At 29.2% G+C, this 25,739-nt stretch overlaps 1 protein-coding gene across 1 annotated transcript in view; it reads left to right on the forward strand.

Annotated features, from left to right (window-relative positions):
* Positions 1 to 1,138: 1,138 nt before the first annotated feature.
* LOC123305003 (choline O-acetyltransferase) overlaps positions 1,139 to 25,739 on the forward strand; it is a 133,082-nt gene continuing 108,481 nt past the window's right edge. The window contains exon 1 of the mRNA XM_044886596.1: positions 1,139 to 1,337. The gene's annotated coding sequence lies outside the window, so the exon portion shown is untranslated. The remainder of the gene's footprint in view (positions 1,338 to 25,739) is intronic.

The following is a 25,739-nucleotide window of genomic DNA, read 5'->3' on the forward strand; positions in this document are numbered from 1 at the left end:
TTAGACAATGCTATGAATCATAAATAGGTTGAATAGAAAAGTAAAGAAAACCAACGACGTTGAGATCTGGATACTTTTGCTAGTGCATTAGTGGCAAAAATACAAATTACGATCAATATAGATGGCTTTATTCCATTGAATAAAAAAAAATTTGAAATAGAATCATGGGTCACATAAGTTATTTCCACGACATTTTTATTTTTTTGAAACCGTTCACCGACATAACAATAATATGAAAAATTATATCAAAAATAAAAATAATAAAAACCATTTGTACAGCCAAAAACATTTATAAAAATAACAATGATATTGTTCAAACAGAATGTACATCTCAAGCTGTAAATTTTCATAAAATCGGAACATAAAAAGTTTATAATAAATTTACTTCTGTATGGTCGATTTATTTATTTGATAAATATAAAATTATTTAATAAAAAATCTAAAAAGAAAATTATTATACAGCTCTTGTCTGTTTGTAGCTGGCTGAAAATATTGAGCTTTCAGCTAACAATTTTTATGTATACTCATTGCATCTATGTACAAAACACACACATTCTACCATAGTAACGATTCAAAAAGACGAAAAACTAACGATGAATCGTTATACAGAAATATAATTTTGTATATGAGTGTACCATATATAATTTTATATACATGAATTCATGATAGGTCCCTCGGGCTATGACGTCAATAGTATTAAACACGCCTACCAATGAAAATATTTAATGCAGTAAACGCACGCGTCATGCCCTGGTAATGTTATGTTATATGAAATAGCTCTGGAAAACTTGGCTGGAGCTATATACATGTTGTATACATTATATATTTGTGATGTAATATCCTGCGCCTGCTCTTTATATATTATCAATGTTATTCAAAGTCGATCAACGGGAGTCACATCAACGGAATTCCCTATATCCAGGGGTTCCCGAAACAATCAAGCACCTACACATTTCAATTCACATATCCCGGGAACCCGTGTTTTATTTTTGAAAATAATAGGAAATATTCATTAAAAATTAAATTGAATTAAATATTTGTGATTAATTTTAAACAAAACATAATATTCTTTTTTTAATAACGTGTAAAAATTCTTTTGAATTTTATAAATTTTGTGTGTGGAATTTGAACTCAAAAATTAATCATCGTGGATTCAAGCAAGATTGATCAGGAGGGGGCCGCCAGTGGAGGAGCGGAAACGCATCTTCTTGGTGGATTACCGGAAACATTATTAGGAAGTTTATCAACAGCAGCTACTACGGCGTCACCACAACGTGTAGCATCCAATATTCGAGGATTTTTTGCGAATAGAATTGGAAACGCTATTCCAGATACAGGTAAAAATTATTTATTTTTTTGGAGTAATATTCTAATCGATATTCGTATATGATCTCTGACAAAAACTTGTATAAAACAAAAAGAGTAAAACGAATGAGTATACCCCTCACCCCCTTGAAAATATTCACACCTAAAATTTATCCAGAATATCCGTGGTCATCCTTCTATATGTATTGATTTTCAACGGCCATAGAAATCTAAATTATAAATCAATAATTTCAACTCATTAATTTGAATTAAATGAAAAATACATTTATTTTTTTATGATATCTATTTTTTTGCATACTTGATTATTTAATATTAATTTTTATTTGAAAAATATGAAATTAGAAAAATGTTTATGAAAAATAATAATCATATTTATAAAGCTTTTTATACACATGGTTCAAATAAAATCTAATGGAATAAATTAAATAAAAAAAGTAATTTTAAAATAAACAAAAAAAAAATATTTATTAAATTATGCCACACAAAAAAGGTATAAAACATGAATAAGGTTAAAAAGGAATAAAAGAAAAAAAATTATTTGGTGTGAGGGAAATCAACAAAAGAATGAGAAGTATTTTCTTCTATATATTTCTTTTTTTTCGGAATAAGAAAATATAGGTATTATACTTGTTTGTATTGACGAAAATAAATAATTGACCTTCTTTCTGCTCACGATATTTTTTTATTTAACTATATGCGTCGGTCGCAATCATATACTTTTGTTAATTACATCGATTAAATTAATATGAAACCAATTATCAAATTTTTCAAAAAATGGCTGAGTATAACCTTATTTCGAAAAATGAAATAAGACTCCAATTGGGATGCTATTCATATCAATAAAACTAACAGTTCCAGCCTTATTATTCGAGAAATTTTCGTTCACATTTACTTAAAAAAAAAACGATTTTTATCCGGCTGTTTCTCATTCGCAAACTGAATCTAAATGAATTACATACATCAAGCTAAATTGAAACACAATGGATTTTATGTTATTAACTTGATATTCAAATATGACTTCTACCCGTTTTAAAAATCGGTTCAAATTCAAAACACAACGATCAAAAATTCAAGCCGTTATAATTCTAAAAGTAAGCATGAATGAGAGTGCGTGAAGTACAGATTAGAGAGTCGACAATTTTTAAGCCTAGATACAAATCAAATAGGTGGAAATTGCTTGAGGATTAGTTTATATTTTAATTGTGTATACTGTATATGAAATATAAAATTCAATCGATGAGTCCAAAAATATTGCCATTGAATTTGAAAATTGCTTAAGTGATCAAGGAGCAAACTTGGTCTAAAAATTCATTTACAGAGATCTACTCTCTGATTCCTTTATTATTTTTCTCATTTTTTAAATTTGTCTAAGTAGTGTACGCTACTTGATAGTTTCAAAATAAATTTAGGTACTTAACAAATTGTTAAGTGGGTTTTCTACACTTACGGGTAGAAAACATTTAATTAAAACACTTACAGCTAAAGTTACGGACAGAATAAAGTTCAGCAGTTTGTTTTTAATAAAGTTTTATTTTGGCCGCATCTTTCAACCTTTATATGTTTAAATCACGGATAAATATGACAATCTAGAAGGATAAATATATAATATTCTCAAATTTAATACAACATAAAAAAAAACACATTTTTTGTCAAAAAAGTAGGAAAACATGGCTGCAGTTGAAATTTAGAAGCATATTACTGTACGGTGTGTGCGGTAATAATGGAGAAAGTAGAACCAACTTCAAAAGAATATTAATAAATTCAAAATAAATACTTATTAGTAAGCCGGGGCCAATCATTTTCGTAGCAAAAAATCGATACAGTATCATGGACTTAAAAAATTATATTGCTCATATGGAAATTATTAAGCGTTTCTTTTAAAATTATTTATTGTTTTTTGTACTATTTAGTAATTTAATCAAAGAGATTTTATATTATATATAGAGTGCATATTCGATTTAATTCATGTTCCAATATTCGAATGAGATACAAAGAATGCCTACGGTAGAATCATCTCTACTATAGATTAGCTCTACCTGAGATCAGAGGATGTCTCTTTCTAAAGTCTCTTTATACAACTTTTTAACTTAGAAATTATATGAATCGCGCAGTCTAGTATTACTATGTATTTGAATTTCATTAACTTTTCCATACATAAAAATATTGTTCCAATGGGTTTAACAGTTTCTTCCTTTTTATAGCCGGAAAATGTATCATTTTTTATAGTACTAAACCGACGCCATTCATATCTTTAGATAGAAATCGATACAGTATTGCCAACTTTAAAAAAGTTTATTCCTCACATGCCAATTATTAAGCGTTTCTTTTACAATTATTTTTTCCTTTTTTTGTACTTTTTAGTGGTTTTATTAACTTTTTCAAAAATATAAATATTACTCCAATAAATTCAACATTTGGTTTCTTAGGTAACCGGAAAATAGATCACTTTTTGAAGTAAACTAATTCGTTCCTTCCAAAAGCATTGCCGTTGGGGAAAAATCGATCGATGTACTATTGAAAAGATGCGTATGATTTTGGAATATGATTTTGGATTAGTAAATGTTTTTTGAAATCAGAAGCTAGCAATTTGTGCATTATTTCTACATTTCTCTAAAGTTTAAAAAACGAATATAATTTACCGGATTCTGGACCATAGATCCGATAAAGTACTCACGAATCTAACTCTTGGGAATCAAAGTTTACTCAAACATTTCTGTTGCCGCGTCTGTGTGTAGCAAATAAAATACTTTTATACATGTTGGCTTTAACCAAATCAAAAAATTAGACTTATAGGGCATACTCAAATCAAACTACTGCCGGTACGATGTAGCCCAATTGGAAAAAAATTCAAAAACATAATATTCTATGGACTTTTTGATTGTTATTGTTTTCACTTTGGTATTATAATAGTGAGACTAGCATAATTTAAAGGTTCACTTTTTTTCGAGTCGTCTGCAGTCTAATTGCCGTGGGTTCTGATAAAAATTATATTTAAGCGTTTCAGTTGAAAACAAAAATTAAAAGTTTTAAGGAAAAAAAATTACCAAAATTGGATGGGCCTGGCAACTTGCATTTGGCTCGCCGGTGATACGCCGACAAAATGTGAGTTAATAAATACAAATGAGGCAAAACAATATTTCGTTGTGGCTCACAAACTGCTTAACCGCCCCTAAGTAGTAATAAGAAATTACATGAGTCCCAATATACACTATTTATGTATAAGATTATATCATAAATAACAATCAATGAATGCATTTTATAGAAGAGGTCTACTATTTTGAATAGAGAAGAAGTGACTATTAAAGCAAGCGCTAGAAGAAGTTTCAAACGAAAAATTTATGGACCGTTTCTCGTGCATGGACTCTTATTCCTGGAGAATGCATCTCTTGCTATATACAGCTAAATTTTATGTTTTTGAACTAAGTAAAGCTATTTAAGTTTTTAAGATTATTTTTATCTTGATAACGAAAATTTACAGTAGACCTTTTTGGGCGAATAATAACCCAAAAAACCTAAAGTAACTATGCTTGGCTCAAAAAACTTACATTTGACTGTTTTAAAGCACCCATTTATTTATTTATGGCCCGGAACTAAATGGGTGGCCAAACAAAATAAGATTTTCCATTTTTGAAATACTGACTTGTACAAAGATGTACATTCAAGAGCTCTTCACAGACAAATACAGACCTCCATCAAAAGAGACCCAATAAAGGATTCGGAAATTCGCAAAGAAGCGTTGTACTTTCTCAACGCAAAAATAAGCATCTCTAGAATAAATAAAAATTTTAGCAAGTTATTTCTTACACTAACCGTAGTTTTTCTTGATAGGTCATAAAAGCGAGAAAAAGATTTATTAATGTTTCAAGTAAATAATTTTCAGTATAATAAATGTTAACATATTTACTCGTATTAAAGTTAATTAGATTGACGGTCAGAAATCGCTAGGGGTAACAACATAGGTACAACATATTCATTCATTTTTGTTATATGTCTTGGAAAACATGTGTGTTATTTCTGTATATCATGTCATGTCTGTCCACAATGATTTACACAACTAAATAATATAAAAACATGACATGAAAATAAAATTTTTATTCATCAATTCTTTTATTTTCCTACTATAATCTTCAGAACAGTGATATGACGACTTGCCGAAAGCATATCATGAAAAATTTAGAATTTTCAAGTGTACATTTTCCCTGGACCTACACCATATCTTGTATATCACGAATAAAATATAATAAATATATTTATCACGATTAAGAGCTGTATTTTTATTTGTTTTTACTCGATTTTTTAGCTGTAGTTATTCGTCTTGATACGACCAATAGAACCGAAGATATGGTTAAAATCGTAAACAAAAATGGTAGTGTATAAGGTTGGCGCTCAGCGCTTGGTTTGAAACGTAGATTGGCCAATAAATATTATTTTTGTACTTTAAAGTTCTCATTTTAACGATGTTCCAGCATGGTATTTGCAGTTTCTATGTTAAAGCAATGGTACAATTTTTTTTTCGACAGAATTTAACGAAAAATTAAATTTAAGAATTTAATAATGCTTACTATTAATTCCCAAAGTTTCAGAAATTTTGAACGTTTAAAATGGGAAATAATTATGCCAACGTCCCAATTTCGATCAATTTACGTCAAAATTAATATCTCGAAAGTGAAAATTAATTTCTAAATTTTTTTTTTAGAATTGTATTGTATAAACATTTTTTTCTACTTTTTCTTCAATATATAATAATATCATAAAAAATAGTTGGAGAGACCGGACATTTTACATGCTTTAAATGGGACATGACCCTCAAAATCGCGAACTTTGTCTTTAAATATCTCGCGATCTAAACGGTCAAAAATTATGAAATTTTAGGAATTCATAAATAAAGCTATTATAAACCCGAGAAAAAAAATTCGGCCAAATCTGTCGAAAAGTGATTTCATGCTGGTACTACCTTAAAGCTATGAGTCTACATTTTAATGTTATGTACATAGAAATACGTTTGATATAATAGCAACGAAGCTAGCACGATTGTAAGTATTAAGTTTTATCATTTTCCGCCTTTAATTTTTAAGTCGAAAGTGAGCCCTTAGCGAAAGAAAATCCTACATAATTATACAGAAGAAAATTGCAAATTTGTTCAAGTTTATGAATATTTTTTATTTTTTCAAATATCTCTATTAAAACTTGAGTTATTTCAAACGAACGCGAATGAATTAATCAATTCTAATTCAAGCAAATTAAAAAGGAAAAGGATGAACGTTGCATCAAATCCAAAAAACCTCCAAAATTTGGACCTGATTTCATTTTTTGCCGATTTTGACCTAGCAGGACTGGTTTTTCATCAAAATTTATTTCTATTTTATTTATTTCCAAAAAAGGAAAAAATTTAAATAATTTGAGATAAAGCCGGTTTTTATAGGACCGATAGTTTCGGAGATACAATTTTTCAAAGTTTGACTATTTTTAAGTTACACGTTTTTACGCAAAATTTCATCATACATTCACGTCATCATACAGCTACAATAACTAAAGTTTTAATCGAGATATTTAAAAAATAAAATAGATTCTTAAACTAGAAAAATTTTTCAATTTTCTCATATATAATTATGTGGGGTTTTCTTTCGCCAAGGACTCGTTTCGACTTATAAACTAATAGCGGGCCGGAAAAAACGTTAAACGTAATACTTACAATCGTGCTAACTTCGGTGCTATTGCATAAAACTTATTTTTATAAACTTAAAATGAGTATCTTAAAGTACAAAAATATTATGAAGAATAAAATGGTAGACCATTGTTAATTAAAATTTTCAATAGTTTAGGAGCTATGACCGTAAAAACAATTAATTTGTTGATAATAATTCCCCCCCCCCCCCCATTCTGATTAGCAAGATGGAAATTCAGATTCAGGGGGTCAAAATACGTCGAAATACACTCCTTGTTCGGCAGGACCTTTAAAAGCATACAAAGAGCCTAAATGGCCGAGCGGTCTAAGGCGTTAGTCTTTTACCGTTTGACTACTAAGACTTAGGTTGCGGGTTCGAATCCAGACGGCGGCAGTGTGAACAACCATAATTGATGGGGGTGGTAGAATTGATTACATTTTCGTCGCTTGGGTAAGAATGAAGTAACCGATTCCACCCACATCATAAATGAAATTGTAAAATATGAATGTAATTGAATAAATAAAGATTAACAAATAATGATGTGGGCGACCTTTGTTATAGGCGTATGTCATAAAAACGGAGGTTAAACTCTATTATTATTAATATAAAGCATAAAAATCCTCTCAGCGCCTACTACACAGTAATTAATTCATTTTAAAATATATGAATTTTTAATGATTAAGAAAAACATTTGGGTGTATGTATTTGTCAGAAAAATATACAGAGAACTAACCATAAGTAAAGTACACAAACACACATGCAAATACATTTAATTTTACTAGGTATCTACTTTGAAAAGTACCCTTCTATTTACAACAATTATTACATTTATATTCTATGTTAGGGGTGATTGTGGGAGTAAAAACAAAATATTATTTATTCATGTTTCTTAGTTTCACATTTTAAGATTATCAATCAAAAAATTACAATTACATGTCGTAAAAATTCGTAATCATTCGGTAGTTTTTTATATCCTACTTGCTTCATACTGGCCCGCTTCACTGGGATTAAAAATTAGAACCACCGCTTTATACCCTCCAGCTCTCTTGATCTCTCTTATCCTCATTCCATGACACTCGAAGGGATTGTTTCACACAACTAAAATATACGCACAGTTTTCAATTTTTGTAAATGTAAAATAGTCATAATTCATCGAGTATATCAGGCAATTTTACAGGAATCTTTAATTTACGGATTAAAATGATAATAATAAATGGAGCAGTAAAATGTCAGATTTAATTTAATTTTTTTAAATCATAGCTCATGTGTTATTCTGATGTATGAGCTATATTGTTCTACAGTTTCATTCAAATCTAACCGGTAGTTTTTGCGTGAAAACGTTACAAACAAACAAACAAAAATTTTTAGGGAAACATATAAAATATATAGGGAGAGCAAAGGTTCGGATTGGTAAGAATGATTGTAACAACTCGTAAAATTATGTTTGGAGGCAAGGAAAGGCAGTATATAATCGGGAGTTTAAGAAAATAGTTCAAAACTTAAAGTTCAAAACATTATTATCATTTAAATTGGACTATTTTTGGAGAAATGAGAATAAAAGAACAAAAAAAAAGACGGTTTTCCACCATTTCCTCTGAAATTATGAGATTATATTTAAAATGACTCATATAAAAGTTCTATATTTTGGCGTGATCAAGAACTATTCTTTTGAACACATTTCATTTTTTTCAGCCCCCAAAAACACCCTTCAACTTTTAAAACACCCTTCAACTTTTCTGCTGGGAAATAGGCTTATTTTATATTCCTTATAACCTCCTTCACCATTTCCAATCGTTTAACTGCTGTTTACAATTTATCTTATTTTTGAGTAAAATTATGTTAAAACATCTGGTCTATGTATTGCACTAAAATAATTTCTTGAACTATTAATTTCACTGATACTAAGTATCTGTAATCTGATCTAGAATTTGCTGGGGGACATCATGTTCTGACATCAGATTGGACCTAGTTCTTCGGGTTGTTTTCATACCCAATGTAGATTCTATACGGTAAGAGATAGAATAAAAAAAAATTCTTAAATTAGTAAGTTGATTCTGATAGAAAATTTAACAATTTTTGCTTAAGACATTTTTTCGAAAAACGTTAGCTTTCTCGATAATTGTAGGCCAAATAACTAGGTCTAATATGATGTCAGAAGATGATATCACCCATCAAACTCTGTAACTTTTGTTAAAGTTATTTTTTGATTAATTAACTACAAAACAAACTATTAGCCATTATCGATTAAAAGGCAAACCACCCTGTATAGGCAAATGATAATTTAACAAAATAAGGAAACTTGCTTGAAATGTAATATCATTATATTTCAGATTTTATAACAATTGTTTTTAATAAATACGAAATATATTATTTCATAAAGCAAAATTCTATTACAAAACGCACCAGGAGTTTTCTTCTAAAATGTTTATTATTAACTAACGTTTAAATTTTTTTTTTTACAATTGAATTTACCCTATCAAATTCAAAATTGTATGTCAGTTACACAACTACATTAAATTAAATAACTTTTGTAGTATAGGAATATGAGAATTGAAATTTGATGTGTAATTTGTAACGAAATTACATGTCTGTATCAAGGAAAACTATTCTGGTATCCATATATGTATATCATATGTAACATGTACGATGCCGTAACGAGATTTGATTTTGTTTGATGATATAATGTTGTATAACCTAGGGGATGCATGAATATATGAATGAATCAATCAATTATTACAGTCTATACCTATCACCAATTTTAACTATTTATTGATTAAATTGACATGGGTATAGGTAAGTATTCGCAAAATAGGAAAAAAATATAATATATTATTAACTTCTCATTATAGGAAGTTATTGTAAAGGGTCCGACTTTCAAAATCGAAATTTTCAACATATCTTTACGTTTCATGGTTAGGATAAGGTATTAACACTAATTTGAAGAAGTATGTGCGCGTGTAGACGTTTTGTACGTCGGCAAGGATTCGAAACGAATTTCATGGCATTCAATCGAGCCGTTTCGAGCCGGGCGAGCTTTTTCTATTATTTTATCCTTTTTGATATATTGATATAACGCGAACAAGAAATGATATCGACTTCGTTGAGGTGTCGATCGATGCTAATTAAAAGCAATATGATCCGAAAATAATTTCATAACATTAGGTCGAACCGTTTCGAGTCGGGGGAACTTTTTCATGAATTTTATCCTAATCGATATCGCGTGAACAAAAAATGATATCGACTTCGTTTAGGTGCCAATTCAAGAGTATTAACGGCAGTATGATCCGGAAATTGTACGGGGAAGTTCTTTGTGTGGACCTCTGGTGCGACCCGACTCCATCTACTTGTTTCTCTAGGTTTTAGCCACGGGTGAAACACTGGGGAATTCTGCACTAGTCGAGCAAGTAAGGCATAAAGCTAGTGAGTATTTTTTGAACTTATCGACAGCAAATCAAAATGCGTGAAAAAGTGGCCTTTAGATAGTTAAAAAAATCAGAAAGATTATTACTGAGAAAGCTACTATTTTATGTTTTAGGCGCCCACCAAATTTTAAATTACTCTCCCAGCTTAAAATTGATGAATATTCCCATTTTCCATCCTCAATAACAACCTTTCTTTTATTACAAAAAGCTACTTGCACACTTGCTTTTGGCTTGCTCAAACAAGTCCAAAAAACGAACAGAAGCTTTATGCTCATATGTAGAATTCGAGTCATGAATTACTTGGCGGAATTTTTTAATTAAAAATTGTTACTCAAAACTACGATGTCACGTTCTTACGACGTGCTTTATAATTTCTGATTTTAAAATAGAAAACGGAAAATAATGATTTAAAATTGACATTTAATTTCTAACTTTTATAACATAAAGATATTGAGCTTGTTACAGTCGGATACTAACTAAGCTAAGCTAAAATCTTTTTTGACTCAAAATTACACTTACATCTTACCGGTTAGTTAAAAACTTAATTCTAAAGTTGTCGCAACGATCAAAGTTTTTGGTAAATTCTTATTGAACTTTTCCAGGTGTGAAAAATTCTTTTCAAATTAAAATTACTTAGATCATCTGTTTTCACATAAACTTTCAAAATAGTACCTACTAGTTACGCGAGAAAAAAATTTCAAAAATTATGTTGGAAAACCAAGATGCTTCTAAGTACTGTCTCCACTTAGGCTACTTTAGTTCATTTCTTTACTATCCAACGATAAACGGTCTCTAGAAATATTCTCTAGGTCTCGAATATAAATCTAATAATAGATCCTATTACGCTGGAAGAAATATAAAAGACGCGTTGGTAGTTTTGATAATTTCCTTATTTACGTGTTAGTCATTTCCGACTTTCATGTAAACTAATTTACTATATTTATACCAGGTCAAAGTCAAACTTCACGAGATTATTGCATTTAAATAATAAATACCAATGAAAAAAGTGATTTATTATATGCAGGCTATAAATTTTTCTTGTGTGATATGTAAACAAACCATCATAAAAAAACTATGTTAATCACGCATAGAAAATGGTCATTAATTTGACCTACTTTCCAGCATAAGTTTAATAAATTGATAATAAAAATCAATTATACAAAAGATTCAATTTTGCAATATAAGCTTTATTCATTTCTAGCTTTATTGACATTTGACAGATCCAAACCAATACTGAATTGACCAACTTTATGTTAAAGGGCTAACATCTTTGTCTCGCTTATTGGTCTTGGTCTAAGTCTTATTTTGATCTTGCATGTGTGTAAGTTCAACACCATCATGCACGCTAAAAGCAGTTTATTATAGTTTCAAGACCAATGTGTAGGAAGAAGAGCTAAATACACTAGATTTGTAGGAAAAAGGCAAATAAGACTTGTTTTAGTTTTTATCACTAAGATCGAGTGAGATTTGCATTAACCATAATTCGATAGAATATGCTAATTATGGTTAAAATATTTAGTGTACAACGATTCGACATTCATTTGGCTTGATCAAAATATTTATTATGACAAAACATACAATTTCCTTGTCCTAACTCACAACTCATTTTTAGAATGAAAAGCATAAATTTTGGACAAAAAATATAAATTGACAGATTTTAAATTATTTTTAAAATATTTTCAAAATTCATGGCAAGCTGAATCGATGAAAAAAAGTTTCATAGGGAAGTATCCTCAGATTTTGGTGTCGTTTTAAATTGTTTCACATTTTTTTGGTTTTACCTCCCAACCAGCAAACAAATTATAACGTGCGATAAGGAACATAGCACCAAAAAGTTGTTAGCCTAGACCAGCTACTTTAACATTGCTACAATGGCTGAGGAACAAAATGGACCTAGAACTTATGCTTTGGAAAGATCATCCAAATACTTGAGGAAATCTCTTTTGACAGGTGGCAATATTTCACTGAAAATTATTATTTTGTAAGATTTATGAAAATTTTCGACGTATAATATTTAAAATAAATAATAACATACTAAGCTATATGCGGTATGTTTAGAGTAGATGGGTACATATTACAATGATGACATTACTATACACACATCGTTACCTAAATAATACGAAGTGAAAAGTGCGTCATCTGTGACGTGGAATGAACCGTAAATTATGTATGTGAGGAGATACACACAATAATAACATTATTTATTATTATTGTATATGATAATAATATTGTACAGGGGGAACCAACTTTAAATAAACAGAGTAAATTCGTCCTATACTATCTCTGATCAGCTATGTCTAACTGTCAGATAACAGATGCAGTTTGATATACAATATTTCTGATTATTCAATGCCGGAATAAAAACAATTTATACTACTCCCAAATCTTACGAAGAACTTTGGTGATTTGGAAGAAGATTTGAGACAATATTCGGTCCCAGAGGTTCGAGGAAACAAAAATTATCGGATAGTATAGCACAATATAGCCAGTGTTGCCAAGTAATAAAAAAAAAAACCGGATTAAAAACCTAACAAAAAATTGAAATTTTCAATTTTTGTACCTTGTAATGATGCAAATCTTTATTGCATTTTTGTTTTGTTATGTTTCGCCTCATAATCAGGTTTTGAAGAAAACTGAAAAAAAGTTAATATCCGATGATTTGCCTGAACTGTACGAGCTGTTGAAATTTTTCAGACAAATTCGTTTTTCTCAAAATTGAAGTTATGTGTCGGGCTAAAATTCACCACAATTGCAACTCAATTCCTTCATTTTTCGAAAATTTATCATAGACTGTCTAAAATATGAGGTTTTCTGCTATGTTCAAGGTGCCATACCAAACAAGATCGAAGCAGAAATTCTAAACAAACAATTTTTTATTCGTCTAAAACTTTTTTTTTATTCGCCTCAATTCGATAAATAGAAGCAGCGGTATTCAAGAAAAAGTCACGAAAGAAAACAATGTGGAGATAAAATTCGCGTGCAGAAGGTCGTGCGGATCCTTCTGGAATCGGAAAACTAATTTCTTAAGAAACTAATTTCGAAAGAAACCTATTTAAAAAAGTTTGCCATTTCCCCCAATTTACCGAATTTATTATCAAAATCTATATATATTTATCCAACTAATAACAGAATCTTTGAATAAGTATCATTTTTATCAATTTAGGATGCTTTCTGTGTGATGAAAATTAGAACTAACTTTTACTGCCTTAATACTGGACTATTATTCACATTATTAACTGTTAGTACCCATATATAAGTAGAAATCATAATTTACTATTTTCGAATTCCATTGCACGTTAAGCGAGATTTACTATCTGAAACTAAGATTTCACGAGGAAGAGGGTGCCATAAATATTCTTCTATTTTCTGCTTATAAATCCTCTATTGAGGTGACTGTTAGAATACGCCATGGGTAAAAATATGCTCTTTAAGCTGTTAAGAATATAGTGAGTATTTCACTAAGTTCTTAATAGCCAGTCAGTCATTCAAAAATTGGATAGTATTATTTATGCTGTTACTTGAGAAACCTACGCCAAGACATTACATGGTAAAATATGGAAAACATTCCTTACAAGTCACATTTTTGTAACATGCATTTAAGACAACTTTATACGCCTAACTAATAATTAATCTAGCATGAGTGCTCTATCAATTGTTCATGCATGACAAATAAACTTTTAACAACATATATTTAAAAAAAAAAAAAAAAAACCTCAGATTATGTAGATTCTCTTGTTATTCTCTATAACTCAAAAACTAGATTTCGATTTTCCTAGAATAGATTTCATATGGCAGGTTTTATACCAAAATGTGCTTCTTAAAAATGCGATTCCAATGAACTATATATAAAATTATAAGGAATCGTTTTCTAGAAATTTTGAATAATATGTGAAAAAAGTTTTGTTTGGAAGAGAACATTACTAAGATGCTATTTTTGGAATCAGGATATCTAAAAGCGTAATTATTCAATAGAAACTCCTCATCGTATTTGCAGGTATGGAAAACTTTACCACTTCATTACTACATCATATATGGAAGTAAAAATATTACGTGTCATTTTTTGCACAATTAAAGTTCACAACGACTAAGTTTACATAGTACAACGACAAATATAAAATAATTATAACTTTGTTTAAAAATAAACATTTATAAATTTTCCACGAAAAAAAAAACACAGTTTTCCTTTTCTAAATCATTCTGTATACCTTCTATACATACATATTATTGATTGAATAATATGAATGGGAAAATGTTGAAAAATATTCTATAGTTATAACATCTGTGTTGTTATATTATTATTATTTTTATTATTAGATAAAGATGGAGTAATATGAATAGTATAGTTAATAGGTTGAGGGCCAGGCGTTGTATCTTACTCTTACTTTAGTATACTTAGTACACTATCAACTAAACTTTTACGCTACCAAAATTTTTAAAGCAGGGAACTTTTTTCTTCATAGATTTAGAGTGCGCAGCAAGTTTTCATACTTAAAGAGTGGCTACAAAATTTTCATGAAGACGAGCACCCCACTTTGTTGGGTGCCGAATAAAATTATTTTTATTGTAAGTGTTTCATTATTTGAATACTCTTGGAAACTACGTATTTTGAACCGACTTCAAAAAATGGAAGGTGCTCAGTTCTACTGTATTTTTTTTTTATGTTTGTTACTTCGTAACTTTCGACTGGGAGAACTGATTTTGATGATTCTTTTTTATTTGAAAGCTGGTGCTTCCCGTGTGGTTCCATTTCAATTTGGTCCAATTATGACAATGGTATGCATGAGAAAAACATATAAGTCTTAAATTTGCGTTAAGTATGTGGCAAATGGACAAATGTCTCAATATCACGCCATCTGATTTCGATGATTCTTTTTTTTTGTGACACATTAGTTAGTGTACTTCAAATTCACTTAAAATCACAAAATAAAAAAACTTTTTACAAAAAAAAACCGACTGTAAAAAGTAAAAAAATAAAAATGCACTAAAAAGTAAACAAATTACGATAATATAATGTGGTTACAATTATTGTTGTTTTTGAACCAGCCAAAATAATGTAGCAAACTGTTCTGCCACAGTTGTTTCCTTGGCAGACCCCGACTTAAAAAATAACAACAATTGTAACTACATTATATTATCGTTATTGTTTTACTTTTTAGTGCCTAATAATTTGTTTTGGAATAGTTGCCATGTCATTTAGTCTAATTTTTACCTTAAACGGGGGACACTTTAATTTAACTTTTCTTTATAAGATATTTTATTAAATTTGGAATTGCACGTGAAAGAAATATTTACAAATAGTGAAAAAATGACAACCCTTCTACAAAATCAATTTTTACCAAAATATTTAAATGTACCATTCGAATTCATTACAACCATCCAAGGGTTAAATTTAAAATATTTTTGTTAGATAATTTGAAAATTGGAACACTTGATTGTGAAAAATTAGTGCATAATGTTGGACTTTTAGAAATACTTTCTCTAAGAAAAACATACTATAAAGATGGTTGGAAATATCTCAAACATTTTTAGAAATTGTTTTATAATTTTACAAATAATTTGAATCTTTTTCTTTGATGTTATGTTCATTTGTATTAAGCGTCCCAAATCTGTTTTTTTCTGCTCAATAGATGGCAGAAATAACTTATCTTTCAATGAATGTTTACGCTTGCCAAGAAAATAATAATTTCTAGCCGATCTGAAATGACTACCTTCACTACACTTGGCCCAAGTCCTATATAAACAGAGATAGATATTTGATACCATTTGTATTACATACCATGACTATATGATATAATGTAAGCAGTACTACATAGTATGGAAAACGTCTGGTAAACTTATAAAATTTTCACACGCCTACTAAATTATTCAAACGTTTAGTTTATATAATATACCTTGGTACAGTATTATAATAGTACACTCTACCTACTCCTTTTGTATAAATAATAAACAACTACAGCTGGCTGGTCTGTCTGTCTGCCAGTCGCTTTCGTTCGGTTTGTATTTCGTTATTCTAAGTTCTTATACGAACAAGATCATCTACTGGCTTTTTACACGCTTTTAGAAAACTTGTAAATATCTTTATAGAGTTTCTAGAAGTAAAGGTATTATATTACATTTTCTTAGTATAGTCCAATTTCTTTGACATAGAATGAAAACAGTTTTCTACATTTCTAATATCTGTTTGAAAAGAAAGTTGATGATTTAGGAGTAGTTAAAATCCAATATAATGTTCTCACCAGAATATGTTTTTTAGTCAGAGAGTTTCTAAATATTCATAAAATGAAACATGAATGGACCCAAAGATCTAATGCTAAATAGCTTTTACAACAAAAGTTCTTGTTATATTGTTAAGGTAGTTCCTCCGCGACCGTCCAGTCAAAAAGTTTTGGACTAATACTATCATTCAGTGCATTAACTGTGCTATGACTATTATACATATACCATATATTATTTTCACAAGACTGTAGTTCCTCACTACTGTTTCTAGTATACATATAAACACACACACTATGACATATGCCTTTAACATTAGTCTTCATATCTTTTCCACAAAAATCATCGCTAAAACGAGTTATTTATTTAAGTTTTTTATCGAAACTATATGGTAAATAATTTTTATTTTTATTTATATATTTTCTAAATATAGTATTCTACATTATATTAGTTTTTCATAGAGATGGTGGACGTCATTCATTGGTAAATAAATATAATATTTGTAAATTTGTGTATTTTTATACACTTCTCCCATGTACACGTACAAATTGCGTCACTTTTAATTGCTAATATCTCATGTATGGCATGGTAAATCATCTTCTAATTTTAACAGCAAGTGTATTATGAATTAAATATTTTATATTCTGAGTTTTGAGAAATTCTTGGAATATCACTTTCGTGTAGGTACTACCTTAAATACAAGGTCTCTTCAAGGCGAAATAATTTTGACAAGTTTTGTTAACAATTACAAAAGTTCTCCAATACAAAAACGCATTTTTCATTAAGAGAGTATTTTCTCAACGGGAATATACTCTTAGATGTTTGAATAATTTTATAATTTAAAAAAATTTTTTTAGTATTTCGTAATTGTGAGTTCATGTTCCCACAAGATCTTCTACTTTGTAAGTTCTACTCTACTTGACACGATTTAAGAAAGCTAGTAGAAATTTATCGAGTTTCTAGTAATAAATTTACTATATTATACTTTGTCGTATAGTCCAATTTTTTAGGAGATGTAATGAAAATAAATTCCGAAGAAATTTTTCAAAATATTAAACAAATAAAACATTAATGAGGCAAAGTCCGTTAGGGTGTAGTTTGAATTTTACTAACAGCTTATTTTAAGTATTTTGTTTTTCTTCAAGTAACAAAGCAACTCCTCCGATAAAATTTAGCAAGCTTTTAGTAGAAATTAATTAATGCAAAATATTATTTGTACATGATCAAATAGTTTTGCTAAAATAATAAGGATGAATATATTGATTAATGTATGATTCTGCTACACGATAGATATACATTATTTCGTTTCATTTCTAAACACTTTGTCACTAAAAAATAAGTTAGAAGCAGATTTTCACCACTAAGGCAATATTCTAACCTGAAATGAATGCTACGGATTTTTATATACGTTTCTTATTACTGGATGTTTTTATCGAAATGTATTTTTTATCTCTCCCACTCTATAAAAGAACTCAATTCACGTACATATTTTAACCCTTGAAACCAATTTGGAACTGAAATAAAAACCAGGATTTCCATAATTTCAATTTTCAAAATTTTTAACTTCCGGACATCGATTCTCTAACGAATTTCAATATAGATGGATAGATATCAAAATTTTCGGGTCATTTTCACTTCGACCGGACACTGGGAAGAAATCAATAATTAATAAAATATACTCATGGGCAGGAAAATGTACGAGAAAAATCCGAGTGAGGTTTTTATATCAGTCAATCTATTGTTTTAATCCAAAATTCAACCTTGAAATTTCAGTCAGGGAAGAGCTATAAATCACCAAGAACGTAATAATTGCGGGAAGGTTTTTCCGATATGTAGGTATGCATCACGAAATGTGGACAAATCAGTATAAAAGATAACCTAACTCTTTATCTATCTGGCCAAAACTCCCAGGAGTTTTTTTGCTTTTGGCATTTTGACTATGGTAATATTGATTCAAAACGGCAGATAAAACGGTATCTTGCATAGATTTTTCTCGTTCATCTCCCGGGCTACAAAATTTTAAGAATATATTTTTTTGTGAAAATGTTAACGAGTCCATTACATGCACTCGCTAACGTGACTTAAAATTGATGGTTTCCTCAATATTATTTTGTTTCTAGATAGCAGGCTGGATATTAACTGCAAATAGAAAAAAAAAACACAATACTCTTTGATAATAAACTATGTGACAGCTATTTTAAGGATAATACCAATTACTTACATGCAATATAATTATTTAACAATACCGACATAGAACCCTCAAAAAGGAAAATCATCTACAGATAATAAGTAATAAAGTGTAAAGCTTTAGGCACTTTATGTGTACAAAGCTTTTTAAAGTTTATTTTTTGTCCTGTATGTTGTAAAAACTATAGATACGATACGATATCGGTGATATTATGATAACAAAACGTAGGTAGTAGGTACTATGTATTATTGTAGTATATAGGGTGACTTTATAAATTTTAAAGCTTTTAAACATTTACCGGTTTCTTTATCGAAAAAGCTCGACTTCCACAATAGCTTCTTAAATCCGTGTTGAAGAGCAACCTAAAGACGCCTATCTATCTCATATACTTTATTTTAAGCCTTATACATCGGTTAAATGTCGTTGGAATTAGCCAGAAATAACTATTGAACCATGAACATACTGTCATTTTATTATAAAAATACACCCCTCTTATAACGCTATTGGCTATGGCCATCAAAATTGTTGGTCCCTTCAACGTCGATATAATCAAAATGTATTACGGGCCTGTTTTCTTCCCGGGTAAATAGTAGTTTGTTCTAGATTGCAATATGTCGGCAGTTGTTGTAGATTACGTGTACTATTTTCAGTAATGGAACATGCCTCTTTAGTGTATAAGTTTGCCTTTGCATTAATAAAGAAGAAACTAATTTTATAACGCTAAGAAAAAAGTTTCTCAAAAATTGACAAAACTTACGTTATCACTTAACTCCCTTCGATTTATCTAGATGTTTACTTCTTGTTTGAGATATCATACAATATTTTTTTTAACACGTACTTGGTAATTCATACCATATATTTATTAGGCTAAAACTCGAATGTCAATGTAAAATAGTACAATTATAGTAAGTTGTGGGTAAAAATATGGTAGAAGCGTTGTGAAGGAAATACCAATTTACAATTTTTAAATTCTACAACAACAAAGTATTTATACTTGAAATCTGAAGTGAATTTATTATTTTTCTATCGAACTTTCGCGGCCATTATTTAATTTATTTTTCCACAATATTTATAAAATATTAAATTGTATATTTTCATATTATTATTCAAATCAATAACATCTAAGGCATAGTATAAATCAATGGTAATTAGTTAATGGTTCTTATGGATAAATTCCTATAAATTCATTTGTAGCAATAGAAAAAAATCCGATGATATTGCTAGCAAATTAATTTTCTCACGAAAAGGTCCATTGATATTACAATTAGTTCGTTCAATGCACATGGCTAGTCTTATATATAGTACGACATGATTTTTTTAGAGATACCCTGTATCTATTAAAATAGGGATCAAGTTTTTACCTCACAATAGATAGACGAACGACTACATGAACTCGACACGGGCACGGTTGATGATGATGAGTCAGTCAGTCTCATCACATGTACCATAACTGTAGTGTAGTGTTGTTTTTATAAGGTTGATTGTTTGTATTTGTACAAGCGACCCTTTTATGTATTGTTTTTGTATGAATTTGATACGCCTATGGTGGTGTATGTATGAAAATATAGATAGATGCCCTTTGTATACTTTATAAACGCATCTAATATAGTACCTATGGTAACCCTTATTATTATATTTATTGTACATTTAGAGATGTACAGTGAAATAGCTCTATAAAACAGACTATACAAAACTGAGAAACTCCCTTTTTGTTTATTTTTAATATAAAAAGTTAATTTAATTGTAAAAAATCGTTAACATCAAATATTATAATTGGATCATTGGTCGCTATTTAGCTATACCTACATTCGTTCATTGGTCATTATAAAAATGTAGTAAAAAAACATCCCACGCTCTTTTACAATCAAATTAATTATTTTTTAGTTTTCAAATTTTAGTACGCGGGACAACACTCTTTTTGTTAAATGATACTTAAAACATACATACAATACATACTTGAAACTTCGTGAGTGACTTCCTTATGGCGAGTCTACCAAACTTTCTCCTTGCGACTTTGTTCGGCTGAGCTGCGTTTTCAAATGAGCATGGTAATGTCATATTTAAGATATCGGTCTGAATATTCGCCTAAAAAGAAAAGAAATCTGCTTTTGATTATGTAAAAAGTACCATACTCTATATCTTGATTTTCCATTGACGTTTTTTCTCAGACGAATATTACGCCAGATGTGGATGTATTATTACCTACATTTGAACTTCGACATCCCAAATCTTAAAAATCCTTGGGCTATGTGCCTGTGATTACTTTTAAATACTCATTTAGAACCAGCAGAGCTCATAGTTTGAATATTTAAACATATAAAAACTGACCGTTTTTACAAACGATTGTAAAATTTAGTCCCTATATGGCAAAAATCATGTTTAATCAGCATCGGATAAGATAAATATCTTTCCATTTCTTAGCCAATCAACGAAAGGCAGAAATTTTAAGTATGACTTATAGACTAGGAAATTGTTTTTCACAAGAAAACTTACCTTAATCAGACTCGATTACTCGCATTTTTTTAATTATTGAATTCCTCAAACATTGAAGGAGGGAAAATTATGTAAAATTGTGCCTACTAATAAGAAAAGACTTAACTTTGCCGAAACTGCTATACATTATTGAGCATTATTTCTCAAGCTAATTGTTTTTTATACTTATCTACTTGTTTTTTACTAATTTTCCTTGTGTCATTCAAAATATTTCTCTGCATTTTGTGTCGGTAAAATAATTTATAAAATTTATTGGTAGGCGAGCAGACAATGCTTTCCAGTGTTTATTTTAAGGCGGATGATTTTCGGATATTACTTTCATTATTTCGGATATTCCTGCATAATTACTAATGCAGGATAGTAGCTAAAGTAGCTAGTAAAGTAACTGGCAATTTTTATTCAGTTTTGAATACATAATCTGTATTTTTTAAACAGATTAATACAGGTTTTACTATAAAGAATATGAGATTTACCCTTGAAAAATAATTCACCCTATATGAAGTTATTTACATTAGAAGTAGAATGAAAGGTGTACTGTGTTATAATAATATTGTGTATATTGGGTACAGACTATTTTATTTACAATGAAAATAATAAATAATTAATTTGTAATACATACATTTTTAATTGTGATTATAAATAATAGATGATTACATTATCCGATATAGGACTGAATGGGAAATAAAATTGTTTAGTATTGTTGAATACTAGCTCACGTGCCAGATATACCTGGAAAATATTAAATAGTAAAGCTCTGTTCTCATAAAAGAGTGGTGCCATTATAAAGCGACCTGTATAGGCATTGACAAGGTCAGGCAATATACAAACTGTATCTGTAGAATTATAAAAACCTCGTATCAAGATCTGGTGTAGGCTAATGTCCGAAACCACGCTTCCAATTTAAAAAAATTTTGTATTTGTCTTTGCTCAAACTTCAGAGATAGGATCGTTTTTACTCTATAAGTGATATTTTTTATTGCGAATTTTATTGTCACAATATTTTTTGTTACGTTTAAGTATTTAAATATTTTAAGTTATTGATTTAAAAAGGTAAAACCGTTTTACATACAGGTGAGATGGTACAGATACAAAGACATCCGCTCCTCATGCGGAAGGTCGTGAGATCAAAACCCAAGAACTACAATATAGTTTTATTTTATTATATTTTTATTTTCTTTCCATAGGATAAGCATTATTAATATGTTTCTAAATTAAAATCTAATTCACTCAGAGATATTTTATAAATAAGTATTAATTTAAATTTGTTAGATAAATAAGTTTAATATTAATTTAGGCTATTATAACCGAGCCACAGCAACCTGTGGGCGGGAAAATAGTAGTGTGTGCATAGAGGCGGTTACATCACAACTGCTAAAATCCATTGCTTAGGGAAAGAATTCTACACGTCCGGATAAAAAATCACATAACTAAAATTCACATAAAAAGTACCATCCTAGTACATTAGATCTTGGAGTAATTTTTTTTCAGACATAATTCTAAATCATGGAAGTTTTTAAGTCAATTTCTTTTTATTCATCTTAAAGCTAGCGTTGTCTGTCTTGAATACCATGCTTTGATAAAAGGATGTATCCTTGAAAAGGTATAGGTACTTATTTGTATTCTGTTTTAAGTCTCCATATTGCTGTATTATATAAAGTGTTGTACAGTTTAAAATAGCATAGGGCTTAGGGTTGGCTTACATCTTTCATTCTATTTTGATAGATTGGAGTCTGATTTTCAAACATGTGTATGACGATATATTTTCCTCATAGTCATAAAGGTGAAAGTAATAAGGCTTTTTTTCTTAATTCTTTTTTCTATTGTATTGGACCTGTATACGCCATTATATGCCAGCATCATTGGTGCCAAGAGAAATTTATCGAATTTCTTTTTGTTCTTAGAAATTCTTCTTTAAAAATTCTTAGCTTCAAAGCAATTTACATTTGTTATTTTACATGTGTCAGCGTCATTGAAGTTACTACAAGTCTTATCAGAGCTTAATCGATTTTTCGATAGTGAAATACAAGATTTGTGGTCAAGAATAAAAATTTGATTCTCTTAAGCACTCTATGACCTATTCAAATATAACTAACACTATTAAGATGTCTGCATAAAATAACTTCATTAAACTTTCTGGATTCAAAAATCATAGCAGTCCTACATATGTAATGTTTATAAATATATCAATTGCTAATATATCCACACAAAACCTGCTCTAGTAGTCTACATTGGAATAGCAAGCAATGCCATTATCAAGTTAAGACTGCATACTTTCTACGCTTCGAAACATTTAGAACGATTCTGTTTTAGAATTCATGAATCAGATTTTTTTACTTTAAATTGGTAGTTTCTATCAACAAAGCCCATTTCAAATTAATTTAGCAAAATAATTTTAAAAATTAAAAATAACACTAAAAGTACAAAATTGAAAAGTCATCGTAATTGATTGATCATTAAATAAATCAAAAAAAACCGTATAGGTATATAACAAAATAAATTGGTTTAATAGAAAATTGGAAAAACTCGTGTACCATTACAACCTAAGGGTTTGTTTGAGGGCTATTCACATACGAGTACGCACCTATGTATGTATGTTGTGCTTGGTTAGGCAACAAGGGGGAGACCATAATGACTGACTAACAAAATATAATGTGTTTTTTTTTTATAGAAAATGAAGGTGTATTTATTTTTGGTCGAATATATATATGATAAGAAACTTGAGACATGCAATGTTTTTTTAATGATCGAAATAGAAAATAATATAAAATACATATAAACACACTACACAGTTTAAAGCAAAAAAATTGAATCATGTCAAAGTACATTCTATATGTATAGACAAAACTATTGTAATTGGTTCGAAATTCTAAATCGAAACTTTCAGCAACAAAATAATGTATTAACATCATTTTTAGATTGATGCCTGTTTGTACGCTCGTTTGTTTTTGATTCCTCGTGAAGAATTTTCTGTTAATATTAATAAATTCAAAATTTTCATATTTAGTAAAGTAATAGACAATCATTTTTTCTGTAAAACTGATATTTACACAAATATTTACAATATAATTTTTTGAATTTGAGTTATAAAATCGTTCGGATAATACACGGATGTTCCTTTTGACAGGACACAGAAATTAGAAATAAAGCTAAATTTTTAGTGTTCTAACTAATTTAATAAACCTAATCTTAGAAATGCAGAATTGTAAACAATGTATAGATGGGCATCTAGTTTTTTAAACACAATATTTATTACATTATTTTGTTTGATATATCAACTTCTGACCTTTATAAAGGATCAACGCGATTTTGTCTTGATACAAAGCATTTAGGAAGATAGTTTTTATTTATTTTACTTCTATAAGAAATTTCGGGAGTCCTTAGTGACACTCTTCAATAAGAAATACGTAATATTGTGAGTAAGTTACTCACAATATAAATTAAAATATTCCAAACTAAAGTGGGATATCTTAAAAATGTTTTTAATTTGACGTTTAATGAATAGATTCGGTAGAGTTTGAATCCATAATTGGCTCCTTTTATATTATGCTATACTTGTTTGATTTATTTCAAATATTTCAAGCAACAATTTTGTATCTAAAATATCCTACAAAATATTCCTGATTAAAGGATTGCGAAGAACTGGTGGAACATATTTCATAACCAGTACCGAACATCCCAGCAACTCCATCATAAGATACCACATGTACTTCGGTATAATTATGAAAATGAAAACTCGAGCACCTTTTCATGGCTTTGAACTTGATCACCCCATTCAGGATTAAGAGTGTGAAAAAAGTTATAGCTTATTAGCTATAAGTTTTGATTATAGTTAATAACCGATAAAGGATAAAGATAAAGTACCTAAGACTTTAGATTAAGTTTAAGTATGTTCCCAAAAAATCACGTTTTCTTAGGATCATCTACAAATCGTGTATATGCATTCTCAATAATGCCCTTTATTAACAGGTAAATGTTTTTATACCCCTTACGGCGTTAAATTTATTGATTTTATCTGTTAAAGTTTGCTTAAATTTTAGTCTTTATTTTCATCTAATTTTCCCAAGTGATTTTATCTGTTAAAGTTTGCTTTTTTTTAACATGGAAATCTTACTTCTAAAAAGGTTAATTTTTTTAAGATTAATTTGTAAGAGTATTATTCATTAGTTAAAAGCATGACAAATATTTTCCTATCAAGAAAATTATAACAAGCGGCACTCATTTACATTTATAGTGATGAAATGAATGTGGCATTTGTGTTAATTTCTTCGATAAGTGATTTTCTCTAAATCTTTAGGCATCAAAATTTCAAAAACTATGGTATATATCGGAAAATTTTAGACTTAATTTTCATCTTATTTTCCCAAGTGCAAACAGAACCAACCCTCAAAATATTTTCATTATTTTGGGAACGTCCTTTTCTAAAATATATAA

This window comes from Chrysoperla carnea, chromosome 1 (assembly GCF_905475395.1).
Source record: "Chrysoperla carnea chromosome 1, inChrCarn1.1, whole genome shotgun sequence".
Classification (NCBI taxonomy): domain Eukaryota; kingdom Metazoa; phylum Arthropoda; class Insecta; order Neuroptera; family Chrysopidae; genus Chrysoperla; species Chrysoperla carnea.